The following is a 21,577-nucleotide window of genomic DNA, read 5'->3' as shown; positions in this document are numbered from 1 at the left end:
CTCCATCACTGCTGAAGGAACTCAAGCGTAGAAACAAATTGCCCATTATGCCTTTCAGAGGGTAAAGGGAAACTTCCTAGGCCCTGTCCCCCTCAATTTTTTTAAAAAAAATTACTTATAGTGGTGTTTTGTTAGGGTGCTGGAGGGGTCAGCGTCTGGGGAGCTCCGTTTGGCCACTGAGGTACTCATGTGATCTGGGGGCCAAATAGTACATAACTCTAGACCAGCAGTTGATGTTAAAAAACAAACAAACACAAAACACACACACACACAGAGAGGGGGGGGAGGTTTGTTTAAAATGTAAGAAATAGATGGAGCTGTCACTGTTTTCAAACAGAAAGCCACTCCTGGCTATTCCAAACTGTCTTCTTGTAATACATGTTTCGGCTAGAGAAGGCAATATGTGTTTTTTGCAAACAAAACAGGAATCAGGAATCCTTGCTGATCTGCAAAATCTAGGGAGTACAGAATAGAAGAGAAACAAACAAACACAGGATACTCTGTATTGCAGCTGAACAAAAAATCAGAGCATTACTATGCGATATACAAAAGTATCAACAACTACAGTGGTGCCTCGCATCGCGACGTTAATCCGTGCAGCAAAAATCGCTGCTAAGCGATTTTGTCACTATGCGATTTTAAAAAGCCCATAGAAACGCATTAAAACCTGTTTAATGTATTCCTATGGGCTTAAAACTAACCTTAAATTGAAGATCCTCCATACGGCGGCCATTTTCACTGCCTCTTAAGCGAGGAATCCGTGCGAAAACACAGCGGGTGGCCATTTTTATTTACCCGACGGCCATTTTGGAATTGCCGATCAGCTGTCAAAAAAATCATCGCTTTGCGATGATCGGTAAGCAAAATAGAACCGATCATCGCAAAGCAAAAAAACCACATAGGAAACATTGCAAAGCGATTGCAAAATCTTCGTCGCTATGCAGTTTCGTCGCTAAACGGAGCGCCCGTTAAGCGAGGCACCACTGTATATCAAACCATCAAACAATGTATATTAACAGTGTTCTGTCTGATACTGAGCAAGGAAATGTATATAATAAAGTTCTCCAATACAAATATGTGCAGTCCAGTGTCTCTACTCATAGAAAATCAAAGTCTAGAGTCTGGAAGTGTTAAATATAAAGTCCATTCACATATGTAGTCAAGGTATTGGATCCTAGGAGTGGCTGACGAGCTCCAAGCATAAATTAATTGTCCACTCAGCTTGTTTCATGGTATTTTTACTTCTTCAGAATATGTGGGACTGTTGGGAGCAATTTTGTGAAGGTGCTGAATGGTGTTCTTTCTTTTGTTTCAAAGCTGGGCCCTTGAGAGCGTGGTTCCCAACTTTGGGTATCCGAATGTTCCTGGACTACAACTCCCAGAATCCTGGTCACCGCAGCTGGGACCCACTGTTCTAGAGGATTGTGTCTCATCATCCCCCCCAATTCTGGCTATACTGTCTTGGTCCCAGAGGAGTTCCAGTCCAATATCATCATTTGGGGACCAGAGGCTGCCCAAATCCTTCATCATTTAGGATCCCAAATAAAGAGAGCGAAGTACAGGTTCCACCTTCCGGTTAGGACGGCCAGAGGAAAAGGAGGCACAGGACCCTGCACTTTCAACGGTTGCGCAAAAGAAGGCATTTCAGCCGGTGTGTCATGCGAGGCGCACCTCCCACAGTGCTTTCACCCACGCCACCACTAGAGACAACGGGCAAGAGCTGCAATTGAAGTGGGACATTGACCCAGAAGGCCGAAAAGGAGAGGGTAGAGGAATCCTTGCCCCAGGTGGCTGCTCCCATCTTGGTGAAACTCACCCTCCATCCACAAGTCAGGGAACCGTGTCCATGTCTCTGCCCCCCCCCAAGGCCCGATGTTACACCCGTGGCTGCCCTCAGCTCCTTCCCTCTCCCCCTCTCCATCTTGGCAAAGTTGACTCACACTGGGCTCCCCCATGGAGCAAACCCTCTGCCTGCAAACCCGCTGTGGCAGGGGGCGGGGCGAGGGGCGGCAATGACAGCAAGTAAGATGGGGCAGCCCTGCCACCTTGCCAGGACCCCAGGAGGGAGCCAAGGGAGATGAAGACACTGGCTTGCAGGCTCCCCCACTCGCTCCCACCTGTGCCAGCGTCGTTCTGGGTGGAAAGAGCCCCTGGCAAAGGTGAACGGGGCCCTGCAGGGGCGAGAAGCAGCAGGAGGCGACGGGGGCATCTTGGTCTCCCAGGCACCAAAATTTCCTCGTTACAGTTCTAGTGCAGGAGTTCTGTTTTCCCTTTTCATGTGGCCATCCTCCTCCCATAAAGTCTCCAAGGAAGCTTGGAACTGGAATGGCTCCAAAAACAGCCCTAACCGCTCCTAATTTCATCCGTGCGTTGACCATTTTCCCACACTGCTATGTGACACATTGCTGTGTTTTTCTGGTCATCGTACAGAACGGTCATCTCGTTCTCACCTGAACCAGAGCGAAAGGCCAGAATGACCTCGTCACAAATGATCTGCAGCTTGCAGTCGTCCCTCACCCTACAGAAAGGCTCCTTAATTAACTCATGTTTGGCCAGGAAAAAACAAGCATTCACTTCTGTACTGTGAATTCCCAGAAAGGTCAACTCATTCTGCGCTCTCTGGAGATTTGCCAGGCTGACACACTCTTCAGGTTCTCCATCCCTCCATCTCAGGTAGATATCGAGTGTAGCCACTACCCCTGATAGTTGAACATTGCTTCTCTCATCTAAAACACTGAATTCACAACTCTTCTTCCCATAAACAAGCCTGCATATTTGCCGTCCATACCGAAGATGTTCTTCAGCCCATTCGCCTTCCTGTAAAGAACAGGGATTTGCAAGGAGACGTTTCAAGATTCTGTAAAAGGCGCGCTTTTGATCGCAGCACAGTTGACAGTGTTCTGCAGGTTTTCTAACTGGTTCAACCTTCTGTGCCTGAAAGTTTGCGGCCATTTCCTTGTGATTCTCGGGTGTTCCTCTTTGAGAGTTTTTCAAAGGCCTTTCCCCCCTTCTGATGTTTCACATCTGTTGGTGAGGTGACCTCAGGTACTGGAAGGCCTTTTTCCCTGGAGAAACAAAAAGGTAAAATGCCATCAGTTCGCCGTTTGGCATTTTAGAGTTTTTGATGCATGGATATGAAGATTCTGGAATAAAAGCCAAAAACATTGAGGTCAGTTACCTTTCTGAGGTTTTGCTGAGCAGAAAGACCCACCAGCACGGTGAGGTGGGATCAATCTGACAGCACAAGCCCACCTGTGGCACAGAGGAGGATCTCCATGGAGAAAGTCAATGGTTCATTTGCCAATGGCCACACTTTTATAAGCAGTGTGATTTCATCTTATAGTACTGTTGGATCTTTCTGCCCAGTGGAAATTCTGCGAGGTACCAGCTCCAGAGACTGCTAAAAATGGCCAGAGCTCCCGGAATTCACCCTTGAACACCCTAGGACCTCGATATTTGGTGGAACGCCTACTCCCACCAAGGTCTACCCGTATCACCCGCGCGAGTCAGGAGGTGAGGCTGTAAAGCCTGATGCTGAGAGAGGCCCAGAAGGAAAAGACACGAAACCAGGTCTTCTCGGCGGTGGCTCCTCGCCTCTGGAATAAACTCCCTCCGGTGATTCATGCGGCCCCTTCGCTGGGCATCTTCAAAAACCAACTAAAAACATGGATGTTTGTACAGGTCTTCCCTCCAGTTAATCCTTGATTACCTCTTCTTTCTCTTTTTTGCCATCTTGAATATTTATTAATTTATTAGCTGATGTTATAATTCTTATGTATATTTGTATGTTTTTATTTATGTATCTGGAAGCCGCCTAGAGTGGTCGCAAGACCAGATGGGCGCGGTATTAAATAAATAAATAAATAAATAAATAAATAAATAAATAAATAAATAAATAAATAAATAAATAAATAAATAAATAAATAAATAAATAAATAAAGTGTCGGGCTTGGAAAAGATAGGTTGCCTCAATGAGCAAACCCAAAACAGAGGGCTATGGCCAGGCATTACTACACAAGTACCATGTCAACCTCGCTGCATTTGTGAATTTATGTATGCACATGCACACAAACACCAGTGTTCTCCCCCTGTCTTGAACAACAAAAGATCTGAAGCTTCCAGTCCTGATTAGTGATCCATAAACAAACTGTAGTTTGTCCAGGTCTTGTGAGGTCCCTTCCAAAAATGGAAGGGATCTCACAGAAGCAGAAGACATCAAGAAGAGGTGGCAAGAATACACAGAGGAATTATATCAGAAAGATTTGGATATCCCGGACAACCCAGACAAAGTAGTTGCTGACCTTGAGCCAGACATCCTGGAGAGCGAAGTCAAGTGGGCCTTAGAAAGCCTGGCTAACAACAAGGCCAGTGGAGGTGATGGCATTCCAGCTGAACTATTTAAAATCTTGAAAGCTGATGCTGTTAAGGTGCTACATTCAATATGCCAGCAAGTTTGGAAAACTCAGCAGTGGCCAGAGGACTGGAAAAGATCAGTCTACATCCCAATACCAAAGAAGAGAAGTGCCAAAGAATGCTCCAACTACCGCACAATTGCACTAATTTCACACACTAGCAAGGTTATGCTCAAAATCCTACAAGGTAGGCTTCAGCAATATGTGGACCGAGAACTCCCAGAAGTACAAGCTGGATTCCGAAGGGGCAGAGGAACTCGAGACCAAATTGCTAACATGCGTTGGATTATGGAGAAAGCCAGAGAGTTCCAGAAAATCATCTACTTCTGCTTCATTGACTATGCAAAAGCCTTTGACTGTGTGGACCACAGCAAACTATGGCAAGTTCTTAAAGAAATGGGAGTGCCTGACCTCCTTATCTGTCTCCTGAGAAACCTATACGTGGGACAGGAAGCAACAGTTAGAACTGGATTTGGAACAACTGATTGGTTCAAAACTGGGAAAGGAGTACGACAAGGCTGTATATTGTCCCCCGGCTTATTTAATTTATATGCAGAATACATCATGCGGAAGGCTGGACTGGAGGAATCCCAAGCCGGAATGAAGACTGCCGGAAGAAATATCGACAACCTCCGATATGCAGATGATACCACTCTGATGGCAGAAAGTGAGGAGGAACTAAAGAACCTTGTAATGAGGGTGAAAGAGGAAAGTGCAAAAAACGGTCTTAAACTCAACATCAAAAAAACTAAGATCATGGCCACTGGCCCCATCACATCCTGGCAAATAGAAGGGGAAGATATGGAGGCAGTGACAGATTTTACCTTCTTGGGCTCCATAATCACTGCAGATGGAGACAGCAGCCATGAAATTAAAAGACGCCTGCTTCTTGGGAGGAAAGCGATGACAAACCTTGACAGCATCTTAAAAAGCAGAGATATCACCTTGCCAACAAAAGTCCGAATAGTCAAAGCTATGGTTTTCCCTGTAGTGATGTATGGAAGTGAGAGCTGGGCCATAAAGAAGGCTGACCGCCGAAGAATTGATGCCTTTGAATTGTGGTGCTGGAGGAGGCTCTTGAGAATCCCCTGGACTGCAAGGAGAACAAACCTATCAATTCTAAAGGAAATCAACCCCGAGTGCTCATTGGAAGGACAGATCCTGAAGCTGAGGCTCCAGTACTTTGGCCATCTCATGAGAAGAGAGGACTCCCTGGAAAAGACCTTAATGTTGGGAAAGTGTGAAGGCAAGAGGAGAAGGGGACGACAGAGGATGAGATGGTTGGACAGTGTCACCGAAGCAACCAACATGAATCTGACCCAACTCCGGGAGGCAGTGGAAGATAGGAGGGCCTGGCGTGCTCTGGTCCATGGGGTCACGAAGAGTCGGACATGACTAAATGACTAAACGAACGAACGAACGAAGTTTGTCCACAATAATTATGCCTATATGCCGTCAAGCCAATTCTGATTTTTGGTCACACTTTTTCAAAGTGGGAAATACACAGATGTGGTCTACCATCACCGTCTTCTGGGGACATGCTGGGACTGAGCAGCTTGCCCAGGGCCACACAGGCTGGTTCTACTCCCAGGAGGCATAGTGGGGAATTGAACACCCAGTCTTTGGCTCTACAGTGAGATACCTAAACCACTAGCCGGCACAGATGGAAAATGTGTTTGGGTGTTTCCTGTGATCAGGGTGTGTTTTTTTTGTTATTGGTTTTTTGTTGTGATAAGGGAGGGCATGATCTGTCATTATGATTGATGGGTGTCGCTGACTACAAAAAAAGACTAGGAAACACCCAATCTCCTGAAAAGAACAACAACAACAAAAAACCCTGATCCCACAGCTACAAATACTCAACAGTCCCACAAACTACACCAGAACACAGACAGAGTTCTAACACCTGTCCTCTGAAGATTCTGACTACAGAGAATGGCGAAAGGTTTGGAAGCAGATGTTTCCCCATGATGTCGCTTAACAGCTGTGCCCAAGTGAAACAATACAGCTAGTGATAATCGTATAGAATAGTGCCAGACTTCCACAGCCCAAACTCTTTGTCTAGCTATGGCAAGAAAAACTCCGCTCTTCTATGCACATCCTATAGAATCTTTTTGTTAACTATTTCCTGGTCACGTATGCAGCACCCCAACCTTTGATTCCAGAATACAGAAGGTATAAAAACCCTGCCACCATTCTTTAGCGTGGACATTTTGCCTCTTGCTTGAAGGGGGACCGTTCTGCCAGGCTCTCACTCTTTGTCTGATATATATCAAATAAACAAAAGCCTTTTGAAATCTCTCTCAAGTCAAGATTTATTGGCAATTAATTTTGGCTTGAAAAATCTAGGGGCCAGCCCGGACTCAACAATGGGAAATGACGTCTGCCAAGGCCACCAGTTCACTTCTAACCATACATCTGCATCAGTCAAACAGCAGATGCAATTTTAGTCATATTTTTGTTCAGTTTTCATGCACACCCATGTCCTCTTTTGTCCTCCTTTCTGTTGATGTGTGAAGCAAACGCCTGATGTTGCATAGTTGCTCCAGGTTCTCCGAGAGGTAGCTGGGCTGGCCTGTTTTAGCCAACATCAGGCATTCGCTTCAACAAAATGCCAACAAAAAGTGTCAGCAGGGCCCTTTAAGGCTACTCAAGAAATTTCACTGTGAGCCTCGGTGGATTAGTACAGCCCACCTCTTCAGAATGAAAAACTGGAAACAATTTCTGATCCGGTGCCTGAAGAAGTCCCCTGCTAATCCACAAATGACGATGCGAAAATGAAAGCTGCCCAGAGTAGTCAATAGACTAGATGGGCGGGGTATGTATAAATAAAATAAAATAAAATAAAATAAAATAAATGCATTCATCTTAATGATGCCCCAAAACCCCTGGTTTTTGTTTCAACCAAAAGATTAATCTTAACCCTAGATGTCATACAGCAGAAGGGGCATCTCTCCCTCCACCCTAGACAGCATCTTAAAAAGCAGAGACATCCCCTGGCTGACAAAGGTCCACATAGTCAAAGCTATGATTTTTCCAGTAGCGATGTATGGAAGTGAGAGCTGGACCATAAAGAAGGCTAACTGCTGAAGAATTACTGCTTTTAAACTGTACTGCTGGAGGAGACTCTTGAGAGTCACCTGGACTGCAAGGAGATCAAATCTATCAATTCTGAAGGAAATCAACCCCCGAGTGCCCACTGGAAGGACAGATCCTGAAGCTGAGGCTCCAATCCTTTGGCCATCTCATGAGAAGAGAAGATTCCCTGGAAAAGACTCTGATGTTGGGAAATTGTGAAGGCAAGAGGAGAAGGGGACGACAGAGGACGAGATGGTTGGACAGTGTCACCGAAGCGACCAACGTGAATCTGGCCCAACTCCGGGAGGCAGTGGAAGACAGGAGGGCCTGGCGTGCTCTGGTCCATGGGGTCATGAAGAGTCGGACACGACTAAACGACAACAACAAAAGCGGAGAAGGAGAGCAGGCTGTGCCTATACGATGGGAAACTCAGGAAAGCAGGCTTCGCTATCCTGTTCCAGGCTCAGCTAAAGGCAAATGCCCTTTTCCAATGCCTTTCTTGGGAGGGTGCGGAGCTGGGCGGCTCTTTTTCACGGTTCCCTAAGGATCACACTCGTCTTTCGCTTGTCTAGCGAGATGCGCCTTAGTTTTCTTTCAAGAAAATAATTTCACGGTCTATAAATTAACATACAGATGTTTAGGGTCCTCTTTTGAAGTAACCTGATGCCTTACTTTTAACAGGCACTGGGTCCAGGTCTAGGAACAAGCCATGGGCAAAATCGGAGCAACACATTGCCCAACTCCCTGCTTTTAAGAGCGGCCCTCCAGGCGCCCTGACCGCCGGCAAAAGGGTCTATAAGAGGCCTGGGCGGATCCCTTTTGAACGGAAGGGGGATTCTCGAAAATCAGGCAGGGACACCTTGTAAAAAAAAAGCCACATTTAACTGGTAAGAATTTTTTACCATATGTTTTCTCGTCGGAAGGAGACCTCAATCCACGTCGCTCTCCAGCACGTTGGGACCAATTCGGTCTCTACCCGGCCTCCACAAAGGTTTCCTCCCCGTAGTCTCTCCTCCGCTTCCCCGAGGGCGGATCCTAACATTTTAAGTTTCGGTTTTCCCCGAAATGATGCTTCCGAGCGGAATCCTCCCCGGCGCCTCCTTGCACCTGCGCCCATCGGACACTAGGGGGAGCTCCGGGTAGGAAAAACAAAGCCGGGAGGGGGGAAAAATCAGGAAGCGAGAGGGGAGGGGCGGTCCAGTTTCTTCATAAAGACTGGATGTCCTCAGGCCAGAGAAGAGAAACATCTGAAAACCCCTGTTAAGGAGGACAAGAGTGCCAATGAGCATGTGCAAAAGGCCCTGATCCTGTCGAGATAGGTTACAGCAGAGGTCCCCAACCCCAGGTTAAAGAAGATCTGCTTCTGTTTTTTTTTTTTTTAATTCATGTTGCTCTAAGAGTAGGGTCTTCTTGACCATTTCTTCTAGCTGCACAGAGAGAACAGTGTACGCTGACTGTCCTTCATGGAATAGTACACACATAGCAAATTCATATTGCCTGAATAATATGCAAAGGAATGAGTCCAGTTTTAGTGGCAAATGATAGCAGCTGTTTGCATGTGATGTGCTGTCATTTCCAAGATATGTCCTCTTTGTCAATTAATGATTATCCTGTCACAACTCTGTTCAAGTTTTCCAATATCAAGGCTCTAGGTTTTTTTTTTAATTTTTAAAAAAGTATTCATCACTTCCTTAATTTTTTTAAAAAATTACTTCATCCTTTGCAAACCTTTTCCTTTCCAGAACAGTGATGACAATTTAGGTGCAGCCATATCTTACCTCAAAATAATTATCCTGAAATGGGGTGGGATTTTGTTTTGCAGCAAACCCATGTTGCAGCTGTTTTCAGAGAAGGTTCCCTGCTCTGTTTCAGTAAAATCAGAACCCCAAATAAAATCGGAAGTCTTAGGGCCTCTTTAACACAGACACATTTATTTCAGTGGGAGCTTTTCTGGACTACGATCTATGGGAAAGTATGAAAAAGTGGGCTGTGGCCCATGAGAGGTCACAGTGAAATTCATGATTTACTCTGAAAAGAGCCACAATTTTTTTTCTGCTACACATACGTTGGCAAGTTTCTCAAGCCAACACCTTCTGACCTTTAAACTTCTTCTTTGCTCCACCAAGTTCCTTCCATAAGATCTTTCTTCCAAAAGTTTAGAGAGTGGTGATGGCTGTGAATACAAGGAAGGTTTGAGACTGAATTCTGGGAATGTCCACACACACCCCCCCCAGGAGAGATGAAAAGGAGTACATGGGAAATGAAATATTTCTCACTTGCTTTCCCCCGGTTGCTGCTACTACACTTGTTAGTTTTAATGTTAGGGTGGTGGGAGTGATGATGATCATGATGATTCAAAAATGCCAGGCATACTCAACATGATAAAAACATGGAGTGGTATTATAGAACAGATACAAGTTTTAACCAAAAACCTAAGTATATGTTAAATATTGGCGCAGTATGTATGCTGTTCCTAATATTGCCGTTTATTGTAGTTCTGATGGTTTAATTTCTGAGATCTGCAACTGCTTATACTACTGTGTGAAATTTCTCGATAATGTTTCCAAAGCCCCAATGACCATGGGAACCAATAAAGTGTGTTTCTTCCAGAGGTGAGGTTTCGATGGCCAGGTCTCTGTATTTTTTTTACTTTTTCCAATTATTTATTTTCAACTCTGGCATCCCCTGGAATTGCAATGTCAATGATCCAGACATTTCTTCATTCTATTACTACTATGTCTGGTGTGCTATGTTCAAGGGGTCTGTCCGTTTGGGTCCGGAAATCCCACAAGATCTTGACTTCCTCATTTTCTGACACTTTCTCTACCTGATGTCCCCATGGGTTTTTGGAGGCTGGCAAGTTATATTTTTTGCTTAATGACCAGTGCACTAACTTTGCCACTCTATCATGCCTAACATTGTAATCTCTTTGTGGAATCTTTGGACATTCACAGATGAGGTGCGACCATTCCATCCTTTTTTGGCAGAGTCGACATTTGCTGTTAGCACTAATTCCTTGGATCTTAGCTTTCATCACATTGGTTTGGAGTGCTTGTTCTTGTGCAGCAAAAATCAAAGCAAAGTGTGCTGCTTATATACCGCCCCATAGTGCTTCGAGTTTACAAGTGAGCGGTTTACAAGTTAATTATGCAGGCTACACATTGCCCCCTAGAGAGCTGGGCATTCATTTTACTAACCTCAGAAGAATAGAAGGCTGAGTCAACCTTGAGCCAGCTACCTGGGATTGAGCCCCAGGTCAAGAACACAGTTTTGGCTGCAGTGTAGCAGTTTAACCACTGCACCTTGAGGCTCTTCAGTTTCTTTCTAAGGGTCTCCAGTTTTAGCCATGCCCACGTTGAATTATGATCATGCTTTCTATCAATATTTCTCAGGTGTTGTCAATGTGGTGGTTCATTTTTCCAGCTGTTTAATTTATTTTCAAATTGTGGTTTCTTATATTGAGCCTCTGTTTCTATTGTTTTCAAAATATTTCCCATTTTCACTGCCTTAAGTAATGTTTCTTTGCTTGTACTGATATATAATCATTTAGGCTTCTTTTTTACTCCTCTACTAATTTTTTTGTTGTTTACTTTTTTACTTAGACAATGCTGAAGGTTGCTCTCACAAGACAAGCAGTCTTTTGCTTTTACCGTATTTTTCTAGCCAGCAAGAGGTGGCAAACTCAAGTCTAATTTGCTACAGTCTTAGAAAAATCTTCTGCAAGACTGCTGAGGCTTTTCTCTCTCTTGTGATTTGCCTTTCAAGCTTCCTCTCAACCTCACCCTTTTCCCAGTAGATGATCTAAGAGCTAAACTGGGAGTGTGATCAGGTGACTGCAAAGGCATGCCTGGTTGCACTAGAAAAGGTCACCTTAAGCAGAGTTTTTGAACAAGAAACATAAAACAAAACAAAGGCAATAACAAAGGACATTGAGGCATTTTAAAAACTTACTGCTATAATTTAATGTAAGCTTTCATGGAACATCACCCACTTCTTCAGGCATATAAGTATACTACAGAGACTACATGGCAAACATTCACAAAGAAGCAGTTGTGTTTGGTCGCCACCTTTTTCTCAGGTGCTCATCACCTTTCATACCTATTTGATAGAGAGTTACAATGACCGGAGAAGCCTATCTCTCGGTCTTACGACCCTCACAGGAGCGCTTGGTGGAGATAATGGGGGAGGGTCTTCTCTGTTGCTGCTTCCAGACTTTGGAACTCCCTCCCACAGGAGGCCAGGCAGGCCCCCTCTTTGCTGTCCTTCCTCAAACAGGCAAAGACTTTTCTATTTTTTCCTTAGTGACTGGCAGTCTGAGAGGGGTTTTGTGCTCTCTTGGTTTTAAACGTGTTTTTAGTCTTGACTATTTGCCATTTTAAATATGAACCGTCTTTAATTTTTTTTTATATTTACTGTTTCTAGCTTTTAAATACTGTATTGTCTTTTAACGATGAAAACTGCCTTGGTCTTTTCAAGGAGAGATGCAGGATAGAAGTAATTTAAACAAACAAATATGGTCTTCTCCATGCATGAAAATCTCATTTCAGTTCATTTTGTACACTTTAACAATAGATATAATTCACTTATTTATGTGATGTTTAAAAAGGTCTGTGTGCAGAAGAAAAGTGAAGCTGATACATTTTTTCTTTCTCTACGTCTTCTGTTCTGAGAGAGTAACTATTTGTCTATAATATAATCCAGAGGTCCTACCTCAAAAGGCATAAGAGGATGTCGGTGCCAGTGAATTCTTTGCTGCTTTTGATGGGCAAACGTGGACACGCACATAGACTAGTGTGCCAGCGGAGCAAGCTTTTCTACTCCTCTGGGAGAGATCAATTTATTTTGAGGTGCATGTGGAATCGATTCCAGGTGTGTGCACACCCCTGCTGCTTTAAAAAATAAATCTGACTATCTGATACAGCGCTATATCAGATAGCATGAATTACAAAATATTAAAGCATTGTGCTTGTCTCCTCCCCCAACCACATGATCACCTCCATCAGCAGAATCACTCACACCCCCTCCCTGACCGTTTGCCTGATCACCCATCTGATTCTTGCCACCAGGCAGTTTGCCCCCGCACTGCGAGCCCCTTTCTCCCAATCACCAGCCGCCACCCATGACTTACCTTTCTTTTTTCTTCTTTTGATGGCCAGTGGGGTCAGCATATGTGAATGGACACACCAACTCAAAACTCCAAAAGTCTGCCAGTTTATTCAGACAGTGGAGATCTGCCCATAGTTAAGACATTGGGCCCCATGAAAGAGTATATGAACACTTATTCAAAATATAAGCCTGGCTTCCCCGAGACAATCCACCTCAACATGTCTGAGTCAGGAGTGAAATTTCCACCATGGTGGCCTTTGTCATAACCCTAATCTGTCTCAATACAACACTGTGGAACTTTTCCTAACTGTTGTTTTTGCCTGTTCAAAAGGTGGGAAATTTCCACAAGGAACTGCATCTACCGTAATTCTTTGTTTAAGTACAAGGAAGAGCAGATACAAAAATACACAAGGGAGTTAGGTTTGTTTTAAATACAGTGGCCAAAATCCTGTTGCAAAGCTCTGTCTCAACAATGGGAAATATTCTGCTTTCATATCTTAAGATATACGTGGATCACACATAATGAGACAAAGCTGTGCACACCTGAAAATTGAACAAGGAAGTCTTTAATCTGTGCAAATCTGATTATGATGATGACATCAATCTTGTTGGGCGGGCAGATAAACTCAGCTGGGTTTTGGCCTATGACAAAAACATTCCCAAAGGGATGGACTAGCAATAGAAGCTGGAGCAATGGTTTGGTAGAATCATCACAATCTGATAGTGTTGGATGTTTAAAATTGGATGCTGCTCACAGTTCAGAAGACAGTTTTGGGGGCTGGGTGGGTTGGTTGGTTGGACCAAGCACGTTATAACCTAGAAGCCCAGAATCTATCAACTAGAGCAGGGTTGGTAATCGTCTGAGGCCCACGTACCCGTCCATGGACTTTGAAAGACGATGCCCATTCCCACAAAAAAAATTTTTTTTACAAACATTGGGGGGGGGGGGTAAATCTAAAAGTCACCCTTGTGACACTTCTAATGTCCAAAGGAAAAAAAACAATTAAAATGAGGGTGGGTGGGGGACTCCAGCACTGCTGAAGGCCCTCAGAACTGGAAAACAAATTGCCCACCAACCTTTCCAGGGAGTAAAAGCTGTGGGGATGGCTGACCTAGAGATAAAAGGCAAATTGGAAAACTCAAAGGAGGAGAAACGCTGGCAAGACACAGAAGAAGATTCACAGAAGAAGAGGGGAGTCTGTGCTGAGCCATTGGGGCAAAGAGGGCTGGCTGGAACACCCGAAGGGACGGCCAGGATAATGAGGAGATGGAGCAAAGGCGTCAAGAGACAAGGCATTTTGAAAGCTAGAGAAACATCAGGTACTGCTAGGGACAAAGCAGGCAAGCAGCCGGTCCCCTGCCCACCTGCCTTGAGCCCTGATTCTCTGGCTCCCACATTCAGCCTTATCCCTGCCTCCATGCCCTGCATCCAGTCTCTCGTTGTGCCACCCAGGAGGGACCAGGGACTATGGGGCGTGACCCCAGAAGGGTAGTGTCCCTCCTGCCTCCAACACCCTGGCAGTTTTCCTTAAGAGACAATCTGATCAAGCTGGACTTACTAATTCTGGGAGTGAAGTAACTTCCTGGTGCCCATTAAACTCTCTTGCCATTGGATCAGGGCCTGTGGCTCCTTGTAGGAGCTGGACCTGGGTTGTCTGCTACCTGCCCAGCGGGGCCTGAGTCCACAAGGACTTGACAGAGCCTGGCTCTGACAAGAACTTTGTTGTCCCTGAGCCCCCCCTCTCCAAGGGGCCCAGTCCTGCTAAGGACATGTCAGTTAGCAGCCGAGGAGGGCCTGGGTCTGTAAAGGGCTGCCTGTTGGGGCTTGGATCTGCCAAAGCCTGGGCTGGGCCGGGCCGGGCCTAATCCTGCAAAAAGATTTGGTACCAAATTGTTTTTCTCCCTTCTCCCCCCCCCCCCCCCCCCCGTGAATAAAACTGCTTCTTCTGCAAAGACTCACCCTTTCATCATTGTGGGGGTGGTGGCAGTGGCTCACAGTGCAACAAACAACAACAACAACACAACAACCCTCAAACACCAAGATTCAAAGTACTGTATTCAGAATCCAGAGGTTTGCTGTCCTGGGCATGCCTCATTCACCTCAAAAGCATCATTAGGGTCGCTATAAGTTGATTCTGACTTAAAAACACATAATACAAATAATTGTTGCATCTACTGTAACTCGCAGGGCTTGTGACTCAGAATCTGGCAATCGTATCGCAACGGCGATAATGTCATTGACTAAAGTTTTTCAGAGCCTAGAGAAATAACAGCCTATAGCATGAATCATCTGTTAAACCAAAGTCTTGGAAGATCAGAGTCCTGGAAGACCGGGATGCTGTACTTTCACAGAACGTAAGCTACAGGGCATGAAAACCGTACCTTCATATTTACACACTGTAACATAAACACATTCAACGATCAGGAATGTTATTGTAGAGCAGTGGTTCCTAAAGTCCCCAGGTGTTTTTGGACTAAAATTCCCAGAGCTTTTCATCACTAGCTGCGCTGGCTGGAGTTTCTGGGAGTTGTAGGCCAAGAACATCTGGGAACCCAAAGCTGAGAATCACTGCTGCAGAATGATCTTGCTTAGTTGGAGAGCTGGGTTATTGTTCTTCAATGACTTTAGTGAGCCTCAATTTTAAAAGCACTTTCATTTTCAAGGCTACTATTTCTACAACTCCCTTTCAATTTAGATCGTAGGACCTACATATCTATTAGGGTTTGGTTCCAAGCCCCAGGGATACTGAAAACTGTGGATAATAGCAAACTCTATATAGCACAGTAAAAAAAATTTTTTTTCACATGCATTATTACAATTGGCCACTAGAGGGTGACAGAGACCGTGCTATGTTGTGCTGGTTCTGGTAACACAAATGGAAACAGGTTTTTCTGGATTTTTTTCTTTTTGATATTATGGGGAAAAAATCAGACTGTGGATAAGTGAATCTGTGAATACTGATCCTGTGGGTACATTTCACATCTTGACACATGGAAGTCCAGCCATGGGCCCTGAAGTTTGATCATAGCCATCCTATTTGATCATAGCCTTACAGGTTAGGAAAGACTGAAATTCTTTTCTCGTTCTTATCTCGTTTCCCAACAGAGGCTGAGGAAATGTAGGAAAGGGTTTGCTTTGGCTTTGGAAAAAAGTGTTCAAACAAGATGAAACGGGGATATTTGTAATTTACATCAGGGCTACATATATGTTGGCTCTTCTGCCTGGCAGATTCAAGGAGCAGAAGGTCCAGAAAGTAACTTTTCTGAGGAACAGAGAGCATTGTAACTTAGCTCCACCAAAAAAGGTTAATCTCAGCTGATTCTTTTCAAAGGCCCCAGAGACACACTGCCTCTCCTTCCCTTCTATGAGCCCTCAAACAAGGCAGGTAAGCATGGGAAACAAGAGAAGAATGTGTTTGTTTTACAACTCAGGTGTGCGAAATAAAAACAGCTCACAGAGGAGTGTTGCCTCACCTGGACAAGGAAGAAGGGGGACAGAAAAGGCAGTTTCTTTTTTTCTCTCAGACTACAAAGGTGGATCCATGCATAAACTCGGACGATGCAACAACAGCCAGGAGCTTCTGCCATCAGAAGAGGTACAAAGCACTTCACTCCCGGTATGGGTGAGAATCTTGTTTTGATTCATTTTTGAAAAGTACTGTATGGGGTAGGAAGAACTTGAGATTATTATTGTTTTGAAACTGAATGCAACCAAGGAAACAAACACTGAAAGATGTCACTATCTGGAGCCAGGACATGTGAGAGCATTTAATTCTGAAAGTATGAATTTGAATCCCGGTGTGAAACACCATGTTGATGTGGAATTAGGGTTGCCATTTTTTTTTTCTCATGTGCTCCTCAAATTTCATACCTATTTGATAGACAATTACAACATCAGGGGAGGCCCCACCAACATCTTGGTCCCACCATTCTCACAAGCACATTTGGTGGGGACATGGAAGAAGGCCTTCTCTGTTGCTGCACCCAGACTTTGGAACTCCCTCCCACAAGAGGCAAGGCTCGCCTTCCTCATGCAGGCAAAGACGTTTCTCTTCAGACAGGTTTTTCCTTATTGACTGGCAGTCTGAGAGGGGTTTTGTGCTCTCTTGCTATTAAATGGATTTTTATTCTTGACTATTTACCATTTTAGATATGATCCTTGTTCCTCTAATATTTGTACACTTTCTGGTTTTGTCTTTTAAATCCTGCCCTTTGAATGGTGCAAGCTGGTTTGGGTCCTTTAAGGAGAAAGGATAGGTACAAATATTTTAAACAAACAAACAAGGGTCTTTTCCATACTGAAATTCACTGTCAAATTTGATTAGGGTGGTGGCAAGAAAATCTCATCTCAATTCATTTTTGTATACTTTTTCAATAGACATAATTCACTTATTTGTGTGATGTTTAAAAAGGTTCTGAGTGCAGAAGAAAGGTGAAGCTGACCCATTTTCTGTTTCTCTACCTCTTCTGTTCTGGGAGGGTAACTATTGGCTGTGCTTATAATATAATCCAGAGGTCCTGCTTCAAAGGGCACGAGAGCACGTCGGTGCCAATGAATTCTTTGCTGCTTTTGATGGGCAAACATGGATATATGTGAAGGTCAACTGGGATTATGGAACATCATCACCACATTCAAGATTTACCAATCCTTGCCAATTCCTTCATAACTGGGGTGGGGGGGAAATTAAAAGTCTAACATATTGGCATCTGGAAGTATTTTTTGGAGATACTGTAGTTAAGACATTGAGCCCCATGAAACGCAAGGGAAGTAGGTTTGCTTTAAGTATGGTGGCCATTACTTGAGTGATGGAAAAGACATCCACTTTTGTATCAGGGTATGCATGGTTCACAGATAATGAGACAAAGCTGTGTGCACCCCAAAACAGAACAAAGGAAGTCTTTAATCAGTGGAAATCTGCCTCTGATGATGAAATCACTCTTGTTGGGCTGCCGGACTCAACTAGCAGGGTTTTGGCCTATGACAAAAACATTCCCACATGGATGGACTAGCAGTAGAAGCTAGAACAATGGTTTGGTATTATCATCACAACCTGATTGTGATTAAAATTGGATGCTGCTCCCACTTGATTGAGAAAACAGGTTTGGGATCAGGGCTGATTGACGGTCGTTGGCCAAGCCCTTTATGACCTACAAGCCCATGATCTATCGACCAGAGGAGGGTTGGCAAGTGTCAGAGTTCATGCCCATCGAAGGACTTTGAAGGACTATGCTCATTCCCCATTATTCCCTCTTCATTATAATTTTTTAAACAAAAATATGTAATTTTTCAACTTAAAAAATAATACCCTTGTGGCTTCTAGTGTCCAAAGAAAAAGAAAACAATTAAAATGGGATGTGTGTGGGAACTCCATCACTGCTGAAGGAACTCAAGCGTAGAAACAAATTGCCCATTATGCCTTTCAGAGGGTAAAGGGAAACTTCCTAGGCCCATGTCCCCCTCAATTTTTTTAAAAAAAATTAACTATAGTGGTGTTTTGTTAGGGTGCTGGAGGGGTCAGCGTCTGGGGAGCTCCGTTTGGCCGCTGAGGTACTCATGTGATCTGGGGGCCAAATAGTACAAAACTCTAGACCAGCAGTTGATGTTAAAAAAACACCAAAACAAAATAAAACACACAAAACACACACACACACACACACAGAGAGAGGGGGGGGATGGTTTGTTTTAAATGTAAGAAATAGACGGAGCTCTCACTGTTTTCAGACAGAAAGCCACTCCTGGCTATTCCAAACTGTCTTCTTGTAATACATGTTTCGGCTAGAGAAGGCAATATGTGTTTTTTGCAAACAAAACAGAAATCAGGAATCCTTGCTGATCTGCAAAATCTAGGGAGTACAGAATAGAAGAGAAACAAACAAACACAGGATACTCTGTATTGCAGCTGAACAAAAAATCAGAGCATTACTATGCGATATGCAAAAGTATCAACAACTACAGTGGTGCCTCGCATAGCGACATTAATCCGTGCAGCAAAAATCGCTGCTAAGCGATTTTGTCACTATGCGATTTTAAAAAGCCCATAGAAACGCATTAAAACCTGTTTAATGTATTCCTATGGGCTTAAAACTAACCTTAAATTGAAGATCCTACATACGGCGGCCATTCTCTTAAGCGAGGAATCCGTGCGAAAACACAGCGGGTGGCCATTTTTTTTACCCGACGGCCATTTTGGAATTGCCGATCAGCTGTCAAAAAAATCATCGCTTTGCGATGATCGGTAAGCAAAATAGAACCGATCATCGCAAAGCAAAAAAACCACATAGGAAACATTGCAAAGCGATCGCAAAATCTTCGTCGCTATGCAGTTTCGTCGCTAAACGGAGCGCCCGTTAAGCGAGGCACCACTGTATATCAAACCATCAAACAATGTATATTAACAGTGTTCTTTCTGATACTGAGCAAGTAAATGTATATAATAAAGTTCTCCAATACAAATATGTGCAGTCCAGTGTCTCTAATCATAGAAAATCAAAGTCTAGAGTCTGGAAGTGTTAAATATAAAGTCCATTCACATATGTAGTCAAGGTATTGGATCCTAGGAGTGATTGATGAGCTCCAAGCATAAATTAATTGTCCACTCAGCTTGTTTCATGGTATTTTTACTTCTTCAGAATATGTGGGACTGTTGGGAGCAATTTTGTGAAGGCGCTGAATGGTGTTCTTTCTTTTGTTTCAAAGCTGGGCCCTTGAGAGCATGGTTCCCAACTTTGGGTATCCGGATGTTCCTGGACTACAACTCCCAGAATCCTGGTCACCGCAGCTGGGACCCACTGTTCTAGAGGATTGTGTCTCATCATCCACCTCAATCCTGACTATACTCCCAGAGGAGTTCCAGTCCAATATCATCATTTGGGGACCAGAGGCTGCCCAAATCCTTCATCATTTAGGATCCCAAATAAAGAGAGCGAAGTACAGGTTTCACCTTCCGGTTAGGGACGGCTGCAGGAAAAGGAGGCACAGGACACTGCACTTTCAACGGTTGCGCAGGAGAAGGCATTTCAGCCGGTGTGTCATGCGAGGCACACGTCCCACAGTGCTTTCACTCACACCACCACTAGAGACAACGGGCAAGAGCTGCAACTGAAGTGGGACGTTGACCCAGAAGGCCGAAAAGGAGAGGGTAGAGGAATCCTTGCCCCCCAAGTGGCTGCTCCCATCTTAGTGAAGCTCACCCTCCATCCACAAGTCGGCCACCAACAGTTCAGGGAACCGTGTCCATGTCTCTGCCCCGCCCCCAAGGCCCGATGTTACACCCGTGGCTGCCCTCAGCTCCTTCCCTCTCCCCCTCTCCATCTTGGCAAAGTTGACTCACACTGGGCTCCCCCATGCAGCAAACCCACTGCCTGCAAACCCACTGTGGCAGGGGGCGGGGGCGAGGGGCGCCAAGGACAGCAAGTAAGATGGGGCAGCCCTACCACCTTGCCAGGGCCCCAGGAGGGAGCCAAGGGAGATGACGATGCTGCCTTGCTGGCTCCCCCACTTGTTCCCACCTGTGCCAGCGTCGTTCTGGGGGGAAACAGCCCCTGGCAAAGGCGAACGGGGCCCTGCAGGGGCGAGAAGCAGCAGGAGGCGACGGGGGCATCTTGGACTGGTCTCCCAGGCACCAAAATTTCCTCCTTATGGTTCTAGTGCAGGAGTCCTGTTTTCCCTTTTCATATGGCCATCCTCCTCCCGTAAAGTCTCCAAGGATGCTTGGAACTGGAATGGCTCCAAAAACAGCCCTAACCGCTCCAAATTTCATCCGTGCGTTGACTGTTTTCCCACACTGCTATGTGACACATTGCTGTGTTTTTCTGGTCATCGTACAGAACGGTGATCGCGTTCTCACCTGAACCAGAGCGAAAGGCCAGAATGACCTCGTCACAAAGGATCTGCAGCTTGCAGGCGTCCCTCACCCTACAGGAAGGCTCCTTAATTAACTCACGTTTGGCCAGGAAAAAAACAAGCTTTCACTTCTGTACTGTGAATTCCCAGAAAGGCTGACACACTCTTCAGGTTCTCCATTCCTCCATCTCAGGTAGATATCGAGTGCAGCCACTACCCCTGATAGCTGAACATTCCTTCTCTCATCTAAAACACTGAATTCACAACTCTTCTTCCCATAAACAAGCCTGCATGTTTGCTTTTCATACCGAAGATGTTCTTCAGCCCATTCGCCTTCCTGTAAAGAACAGGGATTTGCAAGGAGACGTTTCAAGATTCTGTGAAAGGTGCGCTTTTGATCGCAGCACAGTTGACAGTGTTCTGCAGGTTTTCTCACTGGTTCAACCTTCTGTGCCTGAAAGTTTTCGCCCATTTCCTTGTGATTCTTGGGTGTCCTCTTTTGAGAGTTTTTCAAAGGACTTTTCCCCCTTCTGATGTTTCACGTCTGTTGGTGAGGTGACCTCAGGTACTGGAAGGCCTTTTTCTCTGGAGAAACAAAGAGGTAAAATGCCATCAGTTCGGGGTTTGGCATTTTAGAGTTTTTGATGCATGGATATGAAGATTCTGGAATCAAAGCCAAAAACATTGAGGCCAGTTACCTTTCTGAGATTTTGCTGAGCAGAAAGACCCACCAGCACGGTGAGGTGGGATCAATCTGACAGCACAAGCCCACCTGTGGCACAGAGGAGGATCTCCATGGAGAAAGCCAATGGTTCATTTGCCAATGGCCACACTTCTATAAGCAGTGTGATCTCATCTTATAGTGCTGTTGGGACTTAGGGCCCCTTTGAGACAGACACATTTATTTCAATGGGAGTTTTTCTGGATTAGCATCCATGGGAAAGTATGAGGTGGGCTGTAGCCCAAGAAAGGTCACAGTGAAATGCATGATTGACTCTGAAAAGTACCACCGTTTTGTTTTGTTTTTGTTTTTTTGCGGGTTTTTTTTTTTTTTTTTTTGGCTACACATGAGATGGCCAGTTTCTCAAGCTAGCACCACCTGACTTTTAAAGTTCTTCTTTGCTCCATCAATTTCCTT

General features: G+C 44.8%; 1 long non-coding RNA gene across 1 annotated transcript; it reads right to left on the bottom strand.

Annotated features, from left to right (window-relative positions):
- Nucleotides 1-275: 275 nt before the first annotated feature.
- Nucleotides 276-8,641, bottom strand: LOC144587561 (uncharacterized). Its single transcript, XR_013542705.1, has 2 exons — nt 8,393-8,641; nt 276-3,065 (listed from the first exon to the last, which is right to left on the bottom strand). It is a non-coding gene; the product is annotated as an uncharacterized LOC144587561 (long non-coding RNA).
- Between the last annotated feature and the right edge of the window lie 12,936 nt (nt 8,642-21,577).

The sequence above is a fragment of the Pogona vitticeps genome, chromosome 2, assembly GCF_051106095.1.
Source record: "Pogona vitticeps strain Pit_001003342236 chromosome 2, PviZW2.1, whole genome shotgun sequence".
Lineage (NCBI taxonomy): Eukaryota > Metazoa > Chordata > Lepidosauria > Squamata > Agamidae > Pogona > Pogona vitticeps.
This window is presented reverse-complemented; position numbering and strand designations above follow the sequence as displayed.